Source organism: Neophocaena asiaeorientalis, unplaced genomic scaffold (genome assembly GCF_003031525.2).
Source record: "Neophocaena asiaeorientalis asiaeorientalis breed wild unplaced genomic scaffold, Neophocaena_asiaeorientalis_V1.1 scaffold505, whole genome shotgun sequence".
In the NCBI taxonomy this organism is placed as follows: domain Eukaryota; kingdom Metazoa; phylum Chordata; class Mammalia; order Artiodactyla; family Phocoenidae; genus Neophocaena; species Neophocaena asiaeorientalis.
Window position 1 is genome coordinate 670,885 of NW_020174704.1, and position 22,998 is coordinate 693,882.

The window sequence follows — 22,998 nt, forward strand, 5'->3', positions numbered from 1 at the left end:
TCTTGCTGTTGGAAAAAACATGATTAGCAGAAGTGCTGCAAAATAATCTGTAGTTTAGAAGAATGCATGGTCAGGATCAGCACAGCTCAGATAGCATATTTGAATGGTTAACAGAGCATAAAAAATAAAGACAGCCCTTAGCACAGTTGAGTGACGTACTGAGAGATGCCAGTCCTGGTGTTTTCAATACTTTTATGAGTCTGAATATCCCCAGAACACAGAGGATGAAAGGTCCTGTATTAACCATATTTTTGTATTTTCTCTATTTCTTAATGCTCTGGGGCCTCACTTGCCATGGAGGGACTGGCCCTCCCCGGCTGGCCAATTCCTAGAGATTGTAAAGAACTTGCCTGCAAGTGTGACTTTCATATACAAACCAACATCCAGAGCCGTTGCTCCCCAACTACCTCCTTTCCCAGACTCTCACATATCAAGCTACTACCCTCCCTGCCTTAATCACCTCAGGACCAGGCATCAGACAACTCAGGACATCCCATACACCCCAGAGACCACTGAAATTATTCAAAGCAGTCAATCCTAAGCCTGCTTACCCTGCCTTGCCCACTCCCTTCCATAGAAACCACAACAAAGGTTTTTGCCCACACTTTCTCCTTGCTTTCCCTCTGCCTCCTGAGTGATCCTGGTGCTTCCTCATGTGGCCCTGCATGGCATGCCTGGCCTCCTGCTTCTAAGGATCTGTAAGTAGAAAACTTGTTCCTTCATGCTAGTCATCTCCATATCTGCATGTCTCACCATAAAACAAATCAGAACAGTTCCTGGGAACATTTTAAAACAGGTTTCTAATAATGTAAGACTCTCTTGTCTCCATCATTTTCATTTCCTGGTACATTTTATTCCCAGAATTATGTGAAAGTATATTTTGTCCAGAACCATGTTTGGATTTGAGGCTCAAGAGATGTATAAAGGGAAGATGATTACTCTCCTTGTTACTTCGTGTGTGGACCTTATTTATGCCACTGAGAAAAACTTAACCCAAACAGTAACTGTAAATCCACGCTTTCTGGGACTTTATGACCCAAATTTAATCTTTTACTTTGAAATTTGATTGTGGCTCTGGTCTGTATTAATTCCAACCTGTTTTTTTTTTTTCATTGTAGGGGATTTAACTGATTTTAAAGTGCTAAAAACAAACACAGAACTGATTAAATAACCAAAGCATTAATTTGGCAGTAATCAATAGTCACCGCATTTACGTATTTGTCCCACCTGGCTTGGGCACTTGGCATATTATGACGTATTATATTTTCAGTAAATAATTAACTCCCAGTCTGCCTGATAAATTGTTTCACTCTTCTCATAGCTTATGCCCAACTGACTCTGCTGGTCAATTTCCTCTACTGGATTCAGAGTGCCCCGAGGCTCAGCCCATTTCATTTGTGCAACTAAACACTGTTCTCCTAGGGTTACATTTAATTCAAACAGCAGAGTCCTTAAGAGAAATATTTCACTTCTCAGGTCTAAACCATCCTCTGTTAGTATAATTACTTTGCACAGATCACACTGTGGCAAGACAGGAAAAAACCAAAACAGATGCGATTGTGGAGTCACTCTCTGAAAGCGGAAGAACAAAATCGTCAGGAAGCAGCAGCCATTTTCTTGCCTTCTTTCAACTTAATAAATTCATAAATCAAATATATCAATAAAATATCCACAGTAGATGCCCAGGTCTGCTGCATTTTTATTTTGCTGAGTGAATATAAACAGCTTCTGAACCTTGTATCGAGTATGGTAGGTGTGTATGAATGTGTAGTTATGTGTATACATGTGTTGGTGAATGAATGTGTGTGTGTGCATGCGTGCGTGTGTGTGTGTGTGTGTGTGTGTGTATGGGGGCACTATCATTAATTAAATACCTACTATACACAAGGCACTTGGCTTAACTACCACTGTACATTTGTTCTCATACTTTGTCCATATAGTTCTAGTGACTATTCTGACTCTTACAATTATAGCCCTATGTAATTAATCAATTTTAAATGTTCTTAAATAACATAAAGATTAATAAGAATGGATATTTATGTTTTATACGTAGGTTAGAGAACCTAACTGCTGAAATGCAATATGTTCTAGAAATTCTACTTACAAGGAGTTAACATCTCTGTGCCAGGCCCTGAGTTAAGAATTTCACATATGTTTCCTCATTCATGTCTTACTACAATCAGTGAGATGAGATTTCCTTTACTCTTTTTACTATTGAGGAAAATGAAGCTCCCTGGAGGTTAAATGACTTTTCAAGGTTATGTAGCTCTTTCTACTTTCAGGTAGTTTCTGTCAAGGGAAATCCAGATGGTGAGGTAGGTGCTATTTTAAGACACCTTCTTGGTTTGCTTGTGGCTCTGCCCTTAGTGTGTCAGTGGCACCCTCAGCCTCGGGTTGGGTGGGCAGACACAGCTTCCCAGGTCTCACAGAGAAGCCCCATGTCGCTCAACATGGCGCTTGAGCAGGAAAAAGCAATGGTCCAGGCCGAGGCTTTCCAAACTCTGTGGTGAAGGAGCAGTTATTTTTGTAATAAAAATAAAATATTATACGTAAGATAACAAAGTAAAATGATAAAAATGAATCGCTAGATATACGAAATGAAAAAATCCAAAGACATGAAAAGTAAAGCCCCAAGTTTTCATTATTAAATTCAAATGGCTACAAGAAGTTTCTAAACTCTTACTCCCAATTTCTGTACCTATCTCATTGAGAACTAGTCACAAATAATTTTAATAATTTATGTATATTACCATGTCCATATACCACGCTTTATAGAGCATTGGTCAAAGCCATAAGCCTGAGGTTAGCCTTCCAGAGTCCTACTCAGCTTCATTTGGGGTGGGGAAACTAGTCAGGGCTTCCTGGTCCCTAAAAGGCAGAAAAATGTTTGAGGAGATGGAAAGACTAAAAAACCCTTCTGCTTGAATCAAGGAGATGCAGTGAGCACAGAACAGAGAAGTGAAGGAGGTGGCAGGACGGCAAGCATCAGTGGCAGATGGAGAAGAGGTAGAAGTCAATACTCAAGACCTGGTGAGATGGTTACACCTCCGTGAGGGCCTCTCAGGGCAGAGATCATCGACCAGACATGCATCCTTCAAATGCACCTCCGTTTTCTTAAATAAACCTCCATAAACCCAGATTCTTCCGAAGAGAAAGGAAGAAACAGGGGGTGAAGAATCCTGAATGGCTGACTAGGGAGCTCCCCAAAAGACTGAGTTTAAAACCGGAAGTGACAGAGTTTCCTTGATTTGGCAAAATTCAATTTTCTGCTGTTGAAGGGAAAGGAGGGGGGGACTTGTGTACTAAAATGAATGTAATTCCAGATATATTTAAAGTATATTTTTGAAACTGGATTGTGTATTTTGTAAAAGATCATATCTTCTACATGGAATTATTTGCATTTTAACAGAAGACAACACCCTAATCTAGAAAAGTGGATTTTTAACGGAAAGAATTTCTGGTAACAATTGCAAGTAATTAGGAGAACTTAAATCTCCTAAATCACAATGCCACAGAGAATCACCTTCCCATACATTCAGCTCTTTTGAGAAGTTCTCTTGTCCTCCACAGAAATCACTGACAGATCTGTAATAATATATTTCTCCATATGGCTTTGCATATTAAAAATCACTTAATATTCTATTTGTTTATTTGGGAATTTAGAGTAATATACAGTTATATATCTGAGTGGTAAATAACCCATCTAGATAATGAGCTGAAATTGCTCTTTCAGTCATATGTTTTGCTAGCATGCAGACAGACTGTAGCATCCATGGGTCACTCAGACCTCACGGTCTCATCAGTGTTTGCAGCTATGCCCTCCAGGCATGGATACCCCACTACCATTAACGGCAAGGGCTGTCCAAACTTTTTAGCCACAAATTTATTTTTTCAAATAAAACCAAACACAGACTCTCAATATATAAAATCCCAATTTATAAACAGATAAAAGAGGTAAGGAATTGGAAGCACACCTTACTAGTAACTTCCCCATCATGTCTCTCCCTGAGGCCATGCAAAACCCTGGGTCTCTGAAGAAGAAATTTGGAAACCACTTCAGGGCTCCACCTACACAGATGGATATCTCCTTTCTGGAGAAAACTAAACTCTGATCTTTACCCAAGTGTGTACTTCCCTCATATTTAAAGGGCCAAAAGACACTTCAGTGGGGAAAGGGTTGGTTGGTGGTTAGAATGAGAACAGTTGATGAAGAGAATGTCTTGTGTCTGAGGACATGGACTGTATGATATTTTAGATGGGGACTTAACAGAAAGTCTCTTTTATGTGGCCCTATCATTGGACTGGAATGAAAAGATGTGGTTGGTTTTATTCACTGCAGCTTGCCAAAAAGGCAATGACTTACAGCAAAAATCTGAAAAGTCCTGGGTTCCTATCTTACTTATTGACACTGACTCAGCTAAATGATATCGACTACATGTTTTTAGTCCCATATTTTCAATGAATATATCCAGATTTACTGTTTTGACTTCTTGTGATGACATCTGAAACAAATTTTGAAAAGTAATGACATGAACACTTTATGCTGTCTTCCACTTCCTATACTTTAATCTCCATATTGAGGGCACAGCTTCTTCCGTGCATCAACCTTCTAACTTTCTGTTTGGTTGTATAGGGTAATAACAACATATGGTAGCTATTGACACAATCAATAGCAAAAATAACCCCCAAATGCTCCATCTCAAACATGACCACTTTCTCAATCCATTAATTTAGGAAGGTATTTTCAAACCAACACGTTTATTGTTTATTTAAAATCATATAAATAAGCCATTATTGAATTCATTCTTAACTTCTGTTTAACCTTAAAATATACATTTATTGAATGCCTACCTTATATGATGCCCTGTGTTGGGATTACCAAAGTGAACAAACCATAAAAAGAATAGATACATGTATATGTATAACTGAATCACTTTGCTGTACACCTGAAACTAACACAACATTGTTAATCAACTATACTCCTATATATATATATATATATATATATATATAAAGTGAGCAAGCCGTGATTGAACTAATGAGCTATCTACAGTTCAGTAGGACTGTCAGAGATTTTGAAAGGAGTGGAGTACATGTCCCTCTTCCCAACAGAACCTTGAGTCTATGGGGCATGAATTTTGGTTATAATTGACCCCAGTTCTACTCCAAGGACAGCTTCTAATTGGCTCAAACCATTCAGCATAATCCCATTCTCTTGACCTTGTCCCAGAATAAAAGGCATGATCTGATTTGGTCCAACCAGAATGAAGCCCTGCCTGAGCTTTGTTCAGGGAAAAGGAAAGAGAAGCTTTCTGATTCCTGGGTGCTCAGCGATGGCAGGTCTGATAGATTGATTGTATTACCATCATGAGGGAAACCAGTTGGAAGACAATGCCTACAACAAGGCTGAGAGAATTTAGAGAAACATAACCAGAGCCACGATCAAACCAACCCTGTGGATTTTTACTGTATGGACAACAGATTACATGGGTTTTCTACACTTGCTACAAAAACACTCCAACAGAAACAATGTCAAGAATGATCGACCTCAAGGAAGGTGGGAGTTACCAAAACTAGAGTCAGACGTTTCCAAACTAATCTTATGGCTTTAGATGACATTTAAAATTGAGCTGAAGGTTGTTATCAATTCTAAGTGACAAATTTTCTTCTAAAACAGCAGGAGCAAATATTCTGGCATCTCTTTCTAAAGGGATGATATGTGTGAGGAACTAACTTTAGGGTCAATTATTTTCTTAGACACAGCCCTGGCTTCAGGTAAATGTTTTATTTAAATTCTGTCCTCCTTAACTTTTGAATAGTTGACTATGGTTCTGGAATCTGAAATCTTGTGAACTAATGATGAGGAAACTCATGAAAGAAAAACAAACTACAGCATATTTACAATGATCCTTGTTATTCACCATTGCCCTTTATCCCCAATCACTCAACTAGGACATCCTAGCTCTAGCAGTCTATGATTTTAAGCATCTGTTAAGCAGCTGCTTTGGACTTGACACTGTGTAAGGCTCTGTGAATTCCAAACATTTCAGTGAAGTCTGTAGCATACTAAGCATCTCAGCCATGACCAATGTGAAGCTTACTAAAAATAACTGACTGGCTTCTTTAGTTTAAGTTAGAAGTTTAGTTTAATTTAGGACATAAGTTTGATTTACTTACATCCCACTGGTATGAAAAAATTAATAAAGGATACTGCTTTTCTACTTTAAAATATTCACCAATGTAACAATGACTTTATCACTTTTTTTCTTAGAAAGGAAGGTCTAGAAAGAAAGGAAGTGTATAAACACTAGGTGGCACTATAGCTTGAAATAACATTCCGATAAAAGGCACCTAAGATATTCATGAGAGGTGGTAAAATAGAAAAAAGAAAACCAAAAGAGTATAATAAGTCCATATTTAAGAAAAGATTAAATACCGAAGTCTTTTAGTGCTTACTAAATAAAGTGAGTAAACCTTATGCAGTCAATGAATTAACTTTAAGTGAACTTACATAACCTAATAGATCAGAAAGATAAGTTCTTCCCCCCAGTTGAAATAAGACCAGTACTCGCTGGAAGGCAGCATCTCATTAAGCCAGAGATAGTTATTCAAAACTTTTTTATTATTCCAGATAAAGCCTAAATTTAGGTTTCATCTTGTCCACCAAATTTTACAAATGAATAATTTTTTTCTTCTCAGAAAACAAAACAAAATATCCCTTAATGAAAAAATAAGTTACATGAGAAGTTAAGTAAATGGTTTATTGCTTTTCTCTATTTAGATCATAGGCACATGGCTAATTTACATCCAATAAGCTCAGTAAATTATACCTCTTATAAATTTAGAATCTTTGCCTGAAGTGAGTTTTATATATATAAATGCAGCATTTTATTGACCATGCATAGTCTTTGTTAACCAGTTGCAAATGAAGAATGCTGGCAGGGTACCTGGAAGGTATTGGTCCCCTGAGTGAGTGATTCATTTGTCTCCACCTTGGCGGGAACCCAGAACCATCCAGAGAGCTCTTGGTTACTTTCCAAATTCATGTCCTCTGTCCTTCAGAGCTATCTACTCATATGATATCAAGCAGGAGGCCTTAGACAACTCCCTCCCGAAGCCACAGAGTCAAGCCTAACATTGAAATAAAATTGATTTTTAAAAACTTCCTGTGAATATTTGATTTCATGTGACCAAAGACTTCATAGAATAAATGTAAGCTTGTTTATGTCCATCTGAGAGAAAAAAAAGTGCTATTTTTCTGGGTCAGTTTGTCCTCCCTAAACATCCTCTGTCAGGCCCCACCCTCTCTTACAGTAATACAGCGACTAGTCACTCCTGTTGCGTGACTAGGAAGAGATATTTTCAAAATAATTAGGTGCTGCTTTGTTAGGAATTTCTCTAGGATTGTCTTTACCCACAAAATACTACTTTTGTCTCTGGAGAAGCTTATAATATATTCACTACCTAAGGCAAAAATAGTATTTTCATGACATAAAGAGGCCAAGGGAACTGAGAATGAGGGTTTTTTTAATTTCAATTAATAACATGTTGCTTTGTTTTGCTGTTTTAAGAAATGAAAATAGAGTATCTTTGAGACAGAAACTTGAATTATAAGAAACTAGAAAAGAATACAAGGGTTCTAGAGTAGCCATAAATCACAAATATATACTGAATTCTCTATTTCTAAGGAAAAGGATTAAGGATCATGTAACAAAAATACATAAGAGATGGTCCCAGTTCTTTAAAGAGCTTATAATTTTGGAAAGAAAAGCTATAAACACTCAGAAACTTAATTAAGTATAAAATATGTAAATAACAGTTCAAGGCAGGGATAAAGGTAGTACCTAAGATTTCCTGAATGAATGGTACAAATACAAGAGTATAAAAATTATTTAGGAGAGAATATATTTATTAGTTGGAATATAGACTAAGCTACTGTAAAAGAAAGAAAGTGACACCTAAAAATTCAGAGGCTCAAATAGGATAGACTTTGGAGAAAAGGCAGTCCAGGGAACATATATGTTTTGGTTCCACTGGGTCATCTGGGGACCGAAAGCCCCTTCTACTTTGGGTCCCCCACAGTATTGTATTGGTTAAGGTGCTGCTAACATCTGGAACATAAAACAAGCATCTCAGTGGCTCCACACAATCATTTTTTACTCACATAAAGTCTGGAGGGTGACCAGAGGGGTGCAGGGGGAGGTTGTGCACCAGTTCCCTGCAGACATTGGGAGACCTAGGTTGACTGAGGCTCTGCTATCTTCAACAGCATGGTCCACAACATAGGCATTCAGCATTGATTGCTTATGCAAATTTGGAGGCTCAAAAGTTATTTTTTAATTTCTGTTTTGTTTTGTGGTTTCTTTGACAATAAAATTCCCTCAAAACTTTAGTTGTCTTCAAACCTGTTTATTCTCATCAGTTCCTGCGGTAGGCAGAATTCTAAGATGGTCCTCAAGATTCCCACCCCATGGTGTACATGCCTTGTATAATGTATAAATGCCAACTTGAATTTAAGCAGACTTGTGAATACAATGGTATATCATTTCCATGAATAGATTACTAATCAATTGACTTTGAGTTAATAAAAAGGGAGCCAATCTGCGTGGGGCTGATCTAATCAAATGAGCTCTTTAAAAGCAGGGAGCCTTTCCTAATGTCAGAGAGATTCCACACGAGTAAGAATATCCATTGTTGTCTTTGAAGATGGAGGGGTCTGTGTGGCAAGGATCTGAGAGCAACCTCTAGGAGCTAAAGCACCTTCCAGCTGACTCTCAGTAAGGAAATGGAGACCTAAGCCCTACAATCTCAAGAAATTTAATTCTGCCACTGCCAGTGATTTTTGGAAGTGGGCTTTGAACCTCAAACAAGACCACAGTACCAGCCAATACCTTAATTTCAGCCATGAGACCTGGGCAGAGGATTCAGCTATGCCATGCCCAGACTTCTCAACTATGGAACTGTGACATAATAAAAGTAGTTTCAAGCTGCTAAGTTTGTGGTAATTTGTTACACAGCAATAGAAAGGTCATATAATTCCCACACAATTGCTAGACATACTTCTCAAGCTCAATTTTTCTTCTTCTTTCTTCTTCGTGCTCACACTTCTTCCCTTCAACTTACAGTATCTTTCTTGAGACCATCAGACTTGGGAAAAAAGGCCACATCCTTAATATGATATTTTCTACAAGGCTAAGTATTAATAGGCTTTTGTTACCTAAAGACTTTTAAAATTTTACTTCTTCCCTTTGAGGCTGTCTTAGTTCAGGCTGCTATTACAAAGTACCATAGACTACGAGGCTGAAAGTCCAAGATCAGGGTACCAGCAAGGTCAAGTTCTGGTGAGAGCCTGCTTCCTGGTTTGCAGGTGGCTATCTTCTCCTTCTACAGGAAATAAGAAGGAAGCTCTCTCCTGTCTCTTCATATATGGTCACTAATCCCATCCATGAGGACTCCACCCTCATGACCTAATTACCTCACAAAGGCCCCACTTCCAAATACTATCACCTTGGGGATTAGATTTCAATACACGATTTGGGGGGTGGGGGGCACAAATATTCAATCCATCTCAGGGACCTACAGGAAGCTGGCATTTCCAATCCCTCTAAATCCCAAATTTCTGGACTGACTCTATTCCATCCTTTCTCTTGCAAACGTGCTAATGCTTGCTGTGGTGTTCTCTTTCTTGTATAACCTTGCTAAATGAAACCAGTTACCAACACACACACTACTAAGATTCTGTTTCCAACTACATTTGAAAATCTGAATGAAAGGGATACATTTCCAAGAAAAATATAAATTATAAAAATTTGATCGTAAAAAGAAGAAAATAACTTGCACTAACAAATAATAGGGTAAAATGACACTTTTGAAGTAAAAACATTAAAAACATAGCATTAGGCTCAGATAGTTTTTTTGTCCAAATTCATTAAAACCCATAAGGAACAATAACTCTCATATTATTTATATACTTCCAGAGCAGAGAAGAAAAGGAAACTTCAAGTATTTTTTTTTAAATAAGCTATTAGAACCTTGATTTCAAAACCTGACAAATAGAGGATGCAGATAGAGACCAATCTCACTTTCGAATAGGATGTGCGATCAAAAAAATTGGCAAAAAATATGTACTTTAAATATAGATGTAAAAATTCCAAAATATTAGCAAAGAATCCTGCAGTATAACAAAAGAATAAAACTGCATCACCACAGGAGGTATGTTATAGTTCTGTGAACATTGTTTAATATTAGCATTAGTTAGCAAAGTGAAAATATATCATTGTACATAAAGGACAAAAAGGGAAAATTAGATATTGATACACTTCAAAAAAGATGTTTGATGACATTTAACATTTATCTATGATTAAAGTTTTCAATAAAATAAGAATATGACATATTTCCTTAATGCAGGGGAGAGGAGAGGTGGAAATCCATTTATAATCAACAGCCAATGTCATGCTTAATGATAAGACAGTAAAAAGAGAATCAGGAATATTTATTATCATCATTATTATTTAACAAAATGCTACAAGTTCAAGTCAAAGTCATTTAAGAAAAAAAGTTGTAAATGTGATTGTAGTTTGCAAGTAATATGATTACAAACCTGACAAGTACCAAATAATCAATTGAAAAAAATCAATGTTTAATTAATTTAGTTTAGAACTAACTTTTTAAAAGTTATGGGTAAGACAGCAGATTAAAAAATAAACAATAATATTTTAAATATAAAAAATAATCAGTCAAAATATAATGGGTAAAAGCCTTATTCACAATAACACAAAAATAAATACTTAAATTGAATTTAATAAATGCAGAAAATATATGGGAAAAAACTACAATAATTTTTGAAAATCATTCGAGAAAAGTTGAAGCAGTATTGGCAAAAAAGGCATTTGGGGCAACTTGCTAATCAACTGGAAACATTAAGATTTCCACCTCATAATTTATACCAAATGTATTTTAGCTGAATTAAAGATAAATATAAAAAATAAGATTATAAAGCTAGAATGAAGGATTAGTGAGTATTTTTAATTTGGTGTGACTACAGACTTGTAAGTTTGACTTCAAAGGCAGATTCCTCCAAAGAAAAAAATTTGTAGGTTTTATCATATAAACTTTAAAACCATCATCTGTCATTTTCAGTGGAGAGGAGGTATTGATGATCAAAAGGCGAGCCCTCTCTTTCCCATGGATGGAAGCATATCAGAATCTTTGTGTGTGTGAATTCTAAAATTACTCTCACTTTGTGTAATAAAAAATACTTTTTTATTTTTTTAACTGTCATTAACTGAGTGTTTAGTATGTGCCAGGCAATGATCATATGAAGTGTGCATCATTTTTTTCATTTCACAGATGAAGACTGAAATTTAGTGAAGTTATCAGTACCAAGTAACACGATTAGCAGCTTGCATAGTCTGAATACTGTGCTAAGTTCCTTTTAAAGAGTCTCATTTAATTCTCACAGTAATTCTATGAGGTAGAAGCAATTACTACTCTAATATTCAGGTAAGAAATCTCAGGCTCATAGAGGTTAAATAATTTGACCTGTTTGTAAGTGGTAACCTGGAGCTGAGACCAGTCTGCCTTTATGTACCCTTCCCCAATGAGCCAGAGCTCCGAAACATTAGTTATGCTGTTGAAATTTCGTTGAAATTCTCAAATAATCTTAAAGGTAGAAATGAGATGTTCATGTTTTTCAGAAGCAGATTTTGTTTGAAGATGTTGAGAAACAGTAACTTAAAACTTTTCTAAATTCCAAAGTTACCAATTAACAATGTAACATAAAATATTACGTAAAATGTAACATAAAAATTAGGGAAAATTGTTTGTAACATGTTTCATAAGTATTTATTGAATGCCTACTGTGTGGTGGACACTGTTTTAGGCAATGAATATCTAAAGAAGCAACAGATAGGTTTCCACCATTATGGAGTTTACATTCTAAAAGTAGGGTTCATAGCCTTACAAACTGTTAAAGAAAAAATAATCAACAACCCAACATATAAAAAAAAAAGTAAGCAAATAGTCAAGAATGAAATGAATTCTCAGGAATATATGCTCACACTCTTATCAATAATGAAACAAATGAAATTTAAACAACAAGATATTACTTTTGATCTACCAGAAGAGCAAAGATTAACAAGAATGATTACAAGTAGTCTTGGGGTTGGTGTGTGGAAGGTCATATCCTACCAGTGGGAGCATAAACAACCCAGAAATTGATGTAAACCTGTGGGAACAGGACTATTACTGACTCAAAAAAGTTGGACACAAACAACCAACAATAAGGAATATAATAAAATGGAATTTACATATAATGAAACATTATTCAGTCATTAAACATGATGATTAGGTTGCTACTTACCAAAAGGAAAGATTGTTAAGAAGTAAAGAATATCATTAGGTGAAGAAGAGATTACAGAGAAAGAAATATTTGAAATGAATTCATTTTTAATGAAAATCACTGTCTCTCTATCCTGCTGCAATACTAGAAGATTTTTTTTAATTTGCATACATGATTTTAAAAATCATGTTTAATTTCCATACTTTTTAGGTTGCACCTTTACCACACTAAACCTGCACGAATCCAGTAAGTTCAGGGGAAAAGTCAGACTCTAATCAACTGTTGGGATCTTAGAGGCAAAAAGCCTACAGATGGAATCTTACTGCCCCTGTTCTATTCTGCCTCTGCTCGTTGGCTAAATTCTGTCAAGCCTGTTTTGTGCAGACAGGTAAAATATACTAGAATTAGAGGGTATGTAACAAACCTCTAGAAAAATAAGGCAAATCACAATTATTTGGGATTTGTTAGTCTCTAAAAATAGAGTATTAATAACAACGTCTCAAATAGACATTAAAGATGCAGAAGCTATGAGTCACGCTTGGCAGGTTGAATATCTTATTTGCCCCTAGAACTTGGACCACGTCTTTATATTTCATTAAGTAAGCCAAATATGGCATCAGGGAACAGCTAATTCCTCTGCTGTCCTAGGTCACTGCTGATATTAAATGACCCTTTCATCACTACCCAAGTGCTAAGGAACTAAGTGAAGCAACTACAGTTTTGTTTATATTGGGAATGAGAGAATAAGCTTAGGACTTGCTTAATTGGGGTTACTAGTCTAAATGTTTATTCAACTGGCAAATCAATTTTGTGTTTTCCCCTAGTAAGTTGATTTTTTGAAAACCCAAGCAGAACTGCCAATGGTATTGGTATTACATAGATATAGTCTCAAGTGTTTTATTAACAAAGGATACTTTGACCCTAAAAAGGGGCATTTGTATTGGAGAAATGCTAATATGCCACCTACGTGCAGTTTAGCTAGAGATTGCCATCTAATCTTAGGCAAGGCATTGGGTTTATGAAGGGTACAGAGTTTTTAATTATGGAAATGTAGGGCTTACCTGTCAGGAAAAGGATAGATTTTTCTTTTATATGACCTAATTCTGCAGAAAGAGGTCTAAAGCTGAGGACTCTTTTTTTTTTATAAATTTATTTATTTATTTATTTTTGTGGTACGCGGGCCTCTCACTGTTGTGGCCTCTCCCGTTGCGGAGCACAGGCTCCGGACGCGCAGGCTCAGCGGCCATGGCTCACGGGCCCAGCCGCTCCGCGGCATGTGGGATCTTCCCGGTCTGGGGCACGAACCCGTGTCCTCTGCATCAGCAGGCAGACTCTCAACCACTGCGCCACCAGGGAAGCCCTAAAGCTGAGGACTCTTGTGTGCTGAAGCCTAACGTGCTATCGAGTAGCTAAATTCTCAAAAACACCCAAATTCAAATTGTATGACAATATTTAAATTAATCTGGCAAATTATTATCTAAAGCTTTTACTTCAATAGTGCTTTACACTTTACAAAAACTTTATGTAGTTCTCATTTGAGATAATTCATGAAACAACTCTTGCACCTCAGAAGGTTAAGTACCTATGCTGAGACACACAAGTAGTAAGCAGCAAGGTTCAATTCAAATCCAGGACTTTTGAGGCTCTGTTTGGTGATATTTTCATTATAGTGGTAATCTTTCTATGTCCTACATTCTCTTTGGGTTAGCTTTGACCTGAGCACAGCCTTGAGTAAAATGACTCATAAATCTTCCATGCCCATCACAACTCTAGGCATTAAGGCAAAGAGCATGAATGACATATAGCTGACATTTATGCTGGTTTACTCCACTCTGACACTGCACTCTTTCTTGCTATTCCTGGATGTGGCCTCAGAATCCTTCACAACACAACCCTCCCCGCATCCACTATAAATTAATTGAATTTGGAATGACAGAGGAAAACTATTTTCTCATCTCTGGAATAATGTTCTGTTGTGTTCCATTCTTCTAATTCTTAACAATTACACAAATTATAAAAAATACTTATGTGCCTCTGGAATTAATAAATTTTCTATAGTTTTATTCATAGATTAGTAGTAATTCAGAGTTTTCTCCTCCTTTCATTCCATTGCAATGCTGTCTTCCCAAAGCCCTGTTTTTATCAGGGTATCTGTTTGTTTAAAAGTCCTTATTGTGGGCTTCCCTGGTGGCACAGTGGTTGAGAGTCCACCTGCTGATGCAGGGGACACGGGTTCGTGTCCCGATCCAGGAAGATCCCACATGCCGCGGAGCGGCTGGGCCTGTGAGCCATGGCCGCTGGGCCTGCGCGGCCAGAGCCTGTGCTCTGCAACGGGAGAGGCCACAACAGTGAGAGGCCCGCGTACCCAAATATCATCATTATCATTTAAGAAGTTTTTGTTTTTCATTATACTCTAATATCATTAGGTATTGTCTTGTGATAACACATCTGTCACATACTGCCTTGATACATTAGTATTGGTATATAAGCCCTATGTTCTCTTCTAAATTTTAAGTTCCTGTAGGAAAGTGACCAAGAATTTAACACATTCTTAGCTCACAAAACCAATAATACAGTGTCTTGATCATTGTAAATTAATAGATATCTGTCAAACCCAGTGATTTGTCAAAAGAATGTTATCTATAAACATAATTTAATATGTATTATATTTTCAAAAATTCATTGTCTTTTTCCATCTTACATACAATCATAAGTAAATTATTTGTTAGAATCTCCGAGCAGGCAATGAACTTGAAAAAAATTTCAATTTCCTCTTTGACTTCCGGTTTAGGGGTACCTAAGCTACTCAAAACAAATAACTACTTCTCCACATTTAATTGATCTCAAAGGACAGAAATACTCCAAATCATCCCTTTTGGCCTATTCCAGTATTTATTTAGATTAATGCTTTTCCCCAATTCTAGCCAAATTCTCTTGACACAATGAATATCTTCCAAAGATATTATCTTCTCAGTCTTTAATCCAAGTAAAGCAAAATTATTAGTTTCTTCTCAGAGGATCTATTTTTCTCATCTTTAAATCAACTTGAATCCTCTTTCAAGATTCATTCTCATTCCTGCACTGAAAAGAAAATACAGAAACCAGTGCCAAGGTTCAATGATGAATGACTTTCTGGATACATTAAAATATTACCTTGTATTTTTTCACAAAAGCTACATCTAGCCTTGTGCTCACTGTGATTGATAAGACCCTCGGAACTTGGCTACATTTGTGTGGATTTTCTCCATCCCAGAGCTGTCTAACTTTGTTTTAGTCCCTAAGTGAACTGTTTTGCAATGGGGTCTAAAAACCATTCTCTAATATATCAAGGAAACTCTAGGAGGTGTTATTTGCCCTAGCTAATTTCGTATCATGAGCAGACATGATGAAATCTCAATTTCTTCATCCAGGTCAGAGCTATCCAATACAATCAGCCCTTGAGGGGCTCCTGAGAAGCCATTCCTAATGGGTGATCTTTCATCTTATTATTGTATTCACTAACAGTAGTTTGGTCTAGACTTAATCTTTTTAGCTTGTAAACAAGACTGTCAGGAGGTGAGTAAGTGGTGGTGATGAGGGGGAATCTAAACCCTTATCAAAATCAGTCTGGGTATGCCTGTTGCTTCTCCTGGGTCTAAATGCAGCTCACCTCTCACATAGCACGAATGCCATATTTTACAACATGACTCATGCCCAAAGAACCATGTCTAATACTAATACTTTATGTTTATTTACATCATTGGAGTGGATCATTGGATCATTTTTAATAATTCAAGAGCTTTTTCTATGACTTTTAGGTTGCACCAGTCTAGAAAACTATTTTAAGAATGCTCCTATTAAGACTAAGAAGTTTACAAAATAATGGATGAATTTGTGGTTGAAAGCCTAAAGTGATAAATGATAACCACAAAAATCCCACATGTGAAGAAATTCTCTGTTCTTTTTAGAAAAGGAAAGGCACTAGGGAAGATTAGATCTAAAGTTTTCCCAAAGGCTTATGCCCTGAAAATTGAAAAAAGACCAAACTCTGGAAACTGTTAAGATTTTTTTTAAGGGATTAGTCCTGAAAGCAGGCTGAGGGAGAACTACTCTAAACTGAGAGATGGATTGTGCCCAATTGATATCAGATGTCTGAAGTTAAACACCAAGTAATCTTTCCATTTTACTTTTCATGATAGTGACAGGCAAATCTAAATCTATTTTTGATGCTCTTTCATGGAAGATACTGGAGAATCTATCCTGCCTTTGTACATTTGGTGTTTATGACAGGTCATATTTTCTTTGAAAGCCATAGGGATTGAATATATAGAATCCCAGGAAGTGGCATAAGTGACCCAATAGAGATGTTACCAGTCCCCAAACAGTATCTATAGCTTTGAAAATCTGCCGAAGGAAGTTAAATAACAACAAAAACAATAATAAAAATGACAACAATAATTCTTCAGTGTAGCTGTACTTTCACTAGAAATGAAAAGGATGTGTTGTTTTGCTCATTATAAAAATTACACATATTCACTGTTCAATGAAAAGATTAAGAAAATTACAAAGAACAAAGTAAAAATCACTGACAGCCTTTCATTCAGACAACTACTTTTTGTTTGTAAGCTTCCTTCTATCTCTTTACATACATAAGCACACGTAAAATTGTGTGTCCAAGTTTACACAAATGGGATCATATTATGCAATATATTTTCATTCTACAATATAGTATAAATATTTTAATGTTATTAAATACATTTTTAATGGCTGCATAGAATTCTATTGAATATGTACATTTAGGTTGATGGATATTTAAGTTATCTTCAATTTTTGGCTATTGTAAATAAGACTTCCATAAGCAAGCTTCAGCAAAATACAATTTTTGGCTATTGTAAATAAGACTTCCATAAGCAAGCTTCAGCATATGTGTTGGCAGATTTGTGCAATTGAGTCTTTAAGAAAAATTTATTTGAAGTCGATTTCCTGGAATGAAAAGACTGTACATTTAAGTTTTTGGTACATATTACCTAACTGCTTTCCAGAAGATCTTTATTAATTACTCTCAAAACAATGCATGATCAAGTTCATTTATTATTCTAAGACTAAGCTTACTGTTGCAAACAGCAACTTCCATCAACTTTTTATCATTGTCAATTTGCTTGGTGAAAATGATGTTTAATTGCTGCTTATATTAATTTATTTGATTAATAGCAAAGCTTAAAACATTAACTTGAAGTTTTAATTTTGTCAATTGTCAGTTTATTATGTCCCTGGTCATCTGTCTTTCTAGTATTGATTTTAAGGAGCTTTTTTTAAAACTATGTATTAGGGATGATCAACTTTGTCTACCATGTTTAGTTCAAATATTTTCCTGGATTGTTGTTTGTCTTTTGACTTTGTATACAGTATTTTTTAACTGTACAAAATTTGTAACCAATATAGTCAAAATTTTATATAGTCAATTTTACACTTCTGGTTTCTGTGTCATGATATATTTAGAAAAATACTCAGCCCTAATAATTTTATGTGATTTTTCTTTTCGAATTTAAATTTTGGGATCTATGAAGGGATTGAATTCTATATGAGGATAAAGATTGGGATCAAGAATTTTTTTTAATTTAAATGGCTAAACAATTGTCCCAATATCCTTTAGTGAAAAAAATCATTCACTTGCTCCATTATTTAAAACACCCTCTCATTATATATGAGATTCTCATATATACATGGTTATCTTTCCATAGTCTCTCTATAATTCAATGAATCTGTCTCTTCCTATAGCAGGAATATCAGTTTTAATTACTATAGTTTTATGATATGTTTTGCCATCTAGTGAAAGATCACTTTCTTATATTTAAAGAACACTTCTAGTTCTTCCCATGTATTCTTCTAAATGAACTATAAATACATTTAGTCAAGTTCGAAAAAAATTTTTGGACTTTTAATTGAATGAGTAGATAAATTTAAGTAGAATTAACTGTTGCCCTCTGTGGTTGCTCATGATGTGTCAACTTGGGTAGGTCAAAAAGTGGCATAAGTGACCCAATAGAGATGTTACCAGTCCCCAAACAGTATCTATAGCTTTGAAAATCTGCCGAAGGAAGTTAAATAACAACAAAAACAATAATAAAAATGACAACAATAATTCTTCAGTGTAGCTGTACTTTCACTAGAAATGAAAAGGATGTGTTGTTTTGCTCATTATAAAAATTACACATATTCACTGTTCAATGAAAAGATTAAGAAAATTACAAAGAACAAAGTAAAAATCACTGACAGCCTTTCATTCAGACAACTACTTTTTGTTTGTAAGCTTCCTTCTATCTCTTTACATACATAAGCACACGTAAAATTGTGTGTCCAAGTTTACACAAATGGGATCATATTATGCAATATATTTTCATTCTACAATATAGTATAAATATTTTAATGTTATTAAATACATTTTTAATGGCTGCATAGAATTCTATTGAATATGTACATTTAGGTTGATGGATATTTAAGTTATCTTCAATTTTTGGCTATTGTAAATAAGACTTCCATAAGCAAGCTTCAGCAAAATACAATTTTTGGCTATTGTAAATAAGACTTCCATAAGCAAGCTTCAGCATATGTGTTGGCAGATTTGTGCAATTGAGTCTTTAAGAAAAATTTATTTGAAGTCGATTTCCTGGAATGAAAAGACTGTACATTTAAGTTTTTGGTACATATTACCTAACTGCTTTCCAGAAGATCTTTATTAATTACTCTCAAAACAATGCATGATCAAGTTCATTTATTATTCTAAGACTAAGCTTACTGTTGCAAACAGCAACTTCCATCAACTTTTTATCATTGTCAATTTGCTTGGTGAAAATGATGTTTAATTGCTGCTTATATTAATTTATTTGATTAATAGCAAAGCTTAAAACATTAACTTGAAGTTTTAATTTTGTCAATTGTCAGTTTATTATGTCCCTGGTCATCTGTCTTTCTAGTATTGATTTTAAGGAGCTTTTTTTAAAACTATGTATTAGGGATGATCAACTTTGTCTACCATGTTTAGTTCAAATATTTTCCTGGATTGTTGTTTGTCTTTTGACTTTGTATACAGTATTTTTTAACTGTACAAAATTTGTAACCAATATAGTCAAAATTTTATATAGTCAATTTTACACTTCTGGTTTCTGTGTCATGATATATTTAGAAAAATACTCAGCCCTAATAATTTTATGTGATTTTTCTTTTCGAATTTAAATTTTGGGATCTATGAAGGGATTGAATTCTATATGAGGATAAAGATTGGGATCAAGAATTTTTTTTAATTTAAATGGCTAAACAATTGTCCCAATATCCTTTAGTGAAAAAAATCATTCACTTGCTCCATTATTTAAAACACCCTCTCATTATATATGAGATTCTCATATATACATGGTTATCTTTCCATAGTCTCTCTATAATTCAATGAATCTGTCTCTTCCTATAGCAGGAATATCAGTTTTAATTACTATAGTTTTATGATATGTTTTGCCATCTAGTGAAAGATCACTTTCTTATATTTAAAGAACACTTCTAGTTCTTCCCATGTATTCTTCTAAATGAACTATAAATACATTTAGTCAAGTTCGAAAAAAATTTTTGGACTTTTAATTGAATGAGTAGATAAATTTAAGTAGAATTAACTGTTGCCCTCTGTGGTTGCTCATGATGTGTCAACTTGGGTAGGTCAAACTACATATCCAAGAATTCCATTTCCTTATATATGTGTTAGCATATGGTATTTGTTTTTCTCTTTCTGACTTACTTCACTCTGTATGACAGACTCTAGGTCCATCCACCTCACTACAAATAACTCAATTTCGTTTCTTTTTATGGCTGAGTAATATTCCATTGTATATGTGTGCCACATCTTCTTTATCCACTCATCTGTTGATGGACACTTAGGTTGCTTCCATGTCCTGGCTATTGTAAATAGAGCTGCAATAAACATTGTGGTACATGACTCTTTTTGAATTATGGAATCTAAAAAAAAAAAAAAAGCGGTCATGAAGAACCTAGGGGCAGGATGGGAATAACTAAACAGACCTACTAGAGAATGGACTTGAGGACACGGGGAGGGGGAAAGGTAAGCTGGGACAAAGGGAGAGAGTGGCATGGACATATATACACTACCAAATGTAAAACTTTTAGCTGGGGGAAGCAGCCGCATAGTGCAGGGAGATCAGCTCAGTGCTTTGTGACCACCTAGAGGGGTGGGATAGGGAGGGTGGGAGGGAGGAAGGTGCAAGAGGGAAGTGATATGGCGATATATGTATAGGTATAGCTGATTCATTTTGTTATAAAGCAGAAACGAACACACCATTGTAAAGCAATTATACTCCAATAAAGATATTTAAAAAAAAAAAGAATTCCATTTCTTGTGTGTTTCCTAGTAGAGCGGGTCACAAGAGAGCTTCTTGGGTGAGATTTAGAAGGTGGAGGTGAAGCAGCCACCATTGTGACACTCACATACTTTATAACTACTTTGCTGACTCCCTTTGTTGGTATGAGGCAGCTGGATCTGCAACTGTTCCACCTCCCGGATCCTCCATCAGTTTCTCTGACTCCCGGGCCAGGCGTGTGTGACTTCCTGGCCATGACCAAGGTCTCCAGCTTGTGGATGGTACCACGCCATCAAGATCTGAGATGGACAGGACTAGGGTGAGGAAAGCAAGGCACCTAGGGCTCCAGTGTTAAGGGGTGCTCACTCTCAGATTCGTGCAAGTACCGCCTTATAATTGCACAAAACTGAGAGTGCGTGCCTGCTTCAGTTGGCCCTTTGGAGCCCTACTGCCCTCACCCTAGTTCTAGCACTATACGATGCAGCTAGAACTGACTCAGGTTTGGTTAGTCCCCGCCAGCTCCTGAGTTTGTTTGTGAGTTCTACTTTGTTCTTTCTCTGTCCCACCTCATATTCATGCTCCAGCTCAGACCCAAAGACAATCACTTTACAGAGACAGTTTAAATAGTTCCCACAACTGCATAAGGTCAAATCCTAGTAACAAATTTCTGTGCATACTCACATACAGAATTCAGAAAAAAATTTGAACTTATTATGGCAGACAAAGTTGAACAATGCTAATATATACAAAAATGTTCTTAAAAATCAACAGTAGAAAAATAAGTGACCAAGGACATGATAAACCAGCAATTCACAAAAGGATAAAAAATTCAAAGTAATATTTTGAGCTTCGCTATTAATCAAAGAAATGAGTATAAGCACAACCATTAAATATGTTTTCACGATCATATTGGTGAGGATGATGTGTAGGTATTCTTCCCAGCTCCATTCTATTCTCTCCTTCCTCAATAATCCCCAATCCTTTGACTTACATTGTACAAATCAATACAACTCACTCTTCCATCTTCTTATAGTCATCTACAGAAAACCAGTCGCTCCTTTTAACTCACTGAAGTTTTATCTCCTGGCTCACCATCTACCACTAATCTGTCATCATTCTTGATGCCTCACAAATCATCTATTCAACACCGTGGACTCTCCATTCATAGAAATCTTCCATCTCAAGGACCTTACCCTCCACTCACCTCAGCCACACTTTTCCAGACTCGTGCCTTATGCTGTAATATCACTGGGTACTGTGCCACATCAGAAATCTTGTCAAACCTTCCATTGTCACTAAAGAAGTGGTTAATTAGATGTCTAAGGATTATAGAAGCAAGGGCTTCAGAACTTAAGTAATAACCTCACAACAGCAGTATTTTGCCTAATACTGGTTTGCATTTTTAACAATCTGACATGCATCCTACTTCCCAGATTTTAGTCTCCAATACCACTCTTCATCCAAAGGAACCAGACGATTGTGGAAGTAGCTGAATCCATGTCTTGGGTCAAGAATAAGTCTAGATAGGTCTATGATATATTGTTGTTTCCAGAAATCAAGAATACTTTTTAAAAAGTGCTTAAACTTTTTAAACAAAGCAGCTACTTAAAGTTGCTCTTGAAGATTGTTACCACAATTTATTATCATAATAAGTGTTTGGAGCAAGTTAAATCTGTGAAAAAACATTAGCCTATAATGAAATTCAAAAAGAAGAAGTTAATACTTTTAAAATAGTTATAATAAAAAGAAAGGTGGCAAGAATAGGACATGGTTAATTTTAAAATTTAATTTTAATAAATTTGGATGAAAACTCTAATGGAAAATGTGCACATACCCTAATGTTCATTGCAGCATTATTTACAATAGCCAAGACATGGAAGCAACCTGTCCATCAACAAAGGAATAGACAAAGATGTGGTATATACATATACAACAGAAGATTACTCAGCCATAAATAAGAATGAAATAATGCCATTCACAGCAACATGGATGGACCTAGAGATTATCATATTAAAGGAAGTAATTCAGACAAAGACAAATGTGATATAATATCGCTTATATGCAGAATATTTTAAAAAATGATACAAATGAACTTATCTACAAAACTAAAACAGACTCATGGACATAGAAAACAATCTTATTGTTACCAAAGGGGAAAACAGGGGGGAGGGACAAACTAGGAGTTTGGGATTAACAGATACACATTACTATATATAAAACAGGCAAACAAGAAGCTGCTGTATAGCACAGGGAACTATATTCAGTATCTTGTAATAACCTACAATGGAAAAGAATCTAAATAAATAAATAAATATATATATA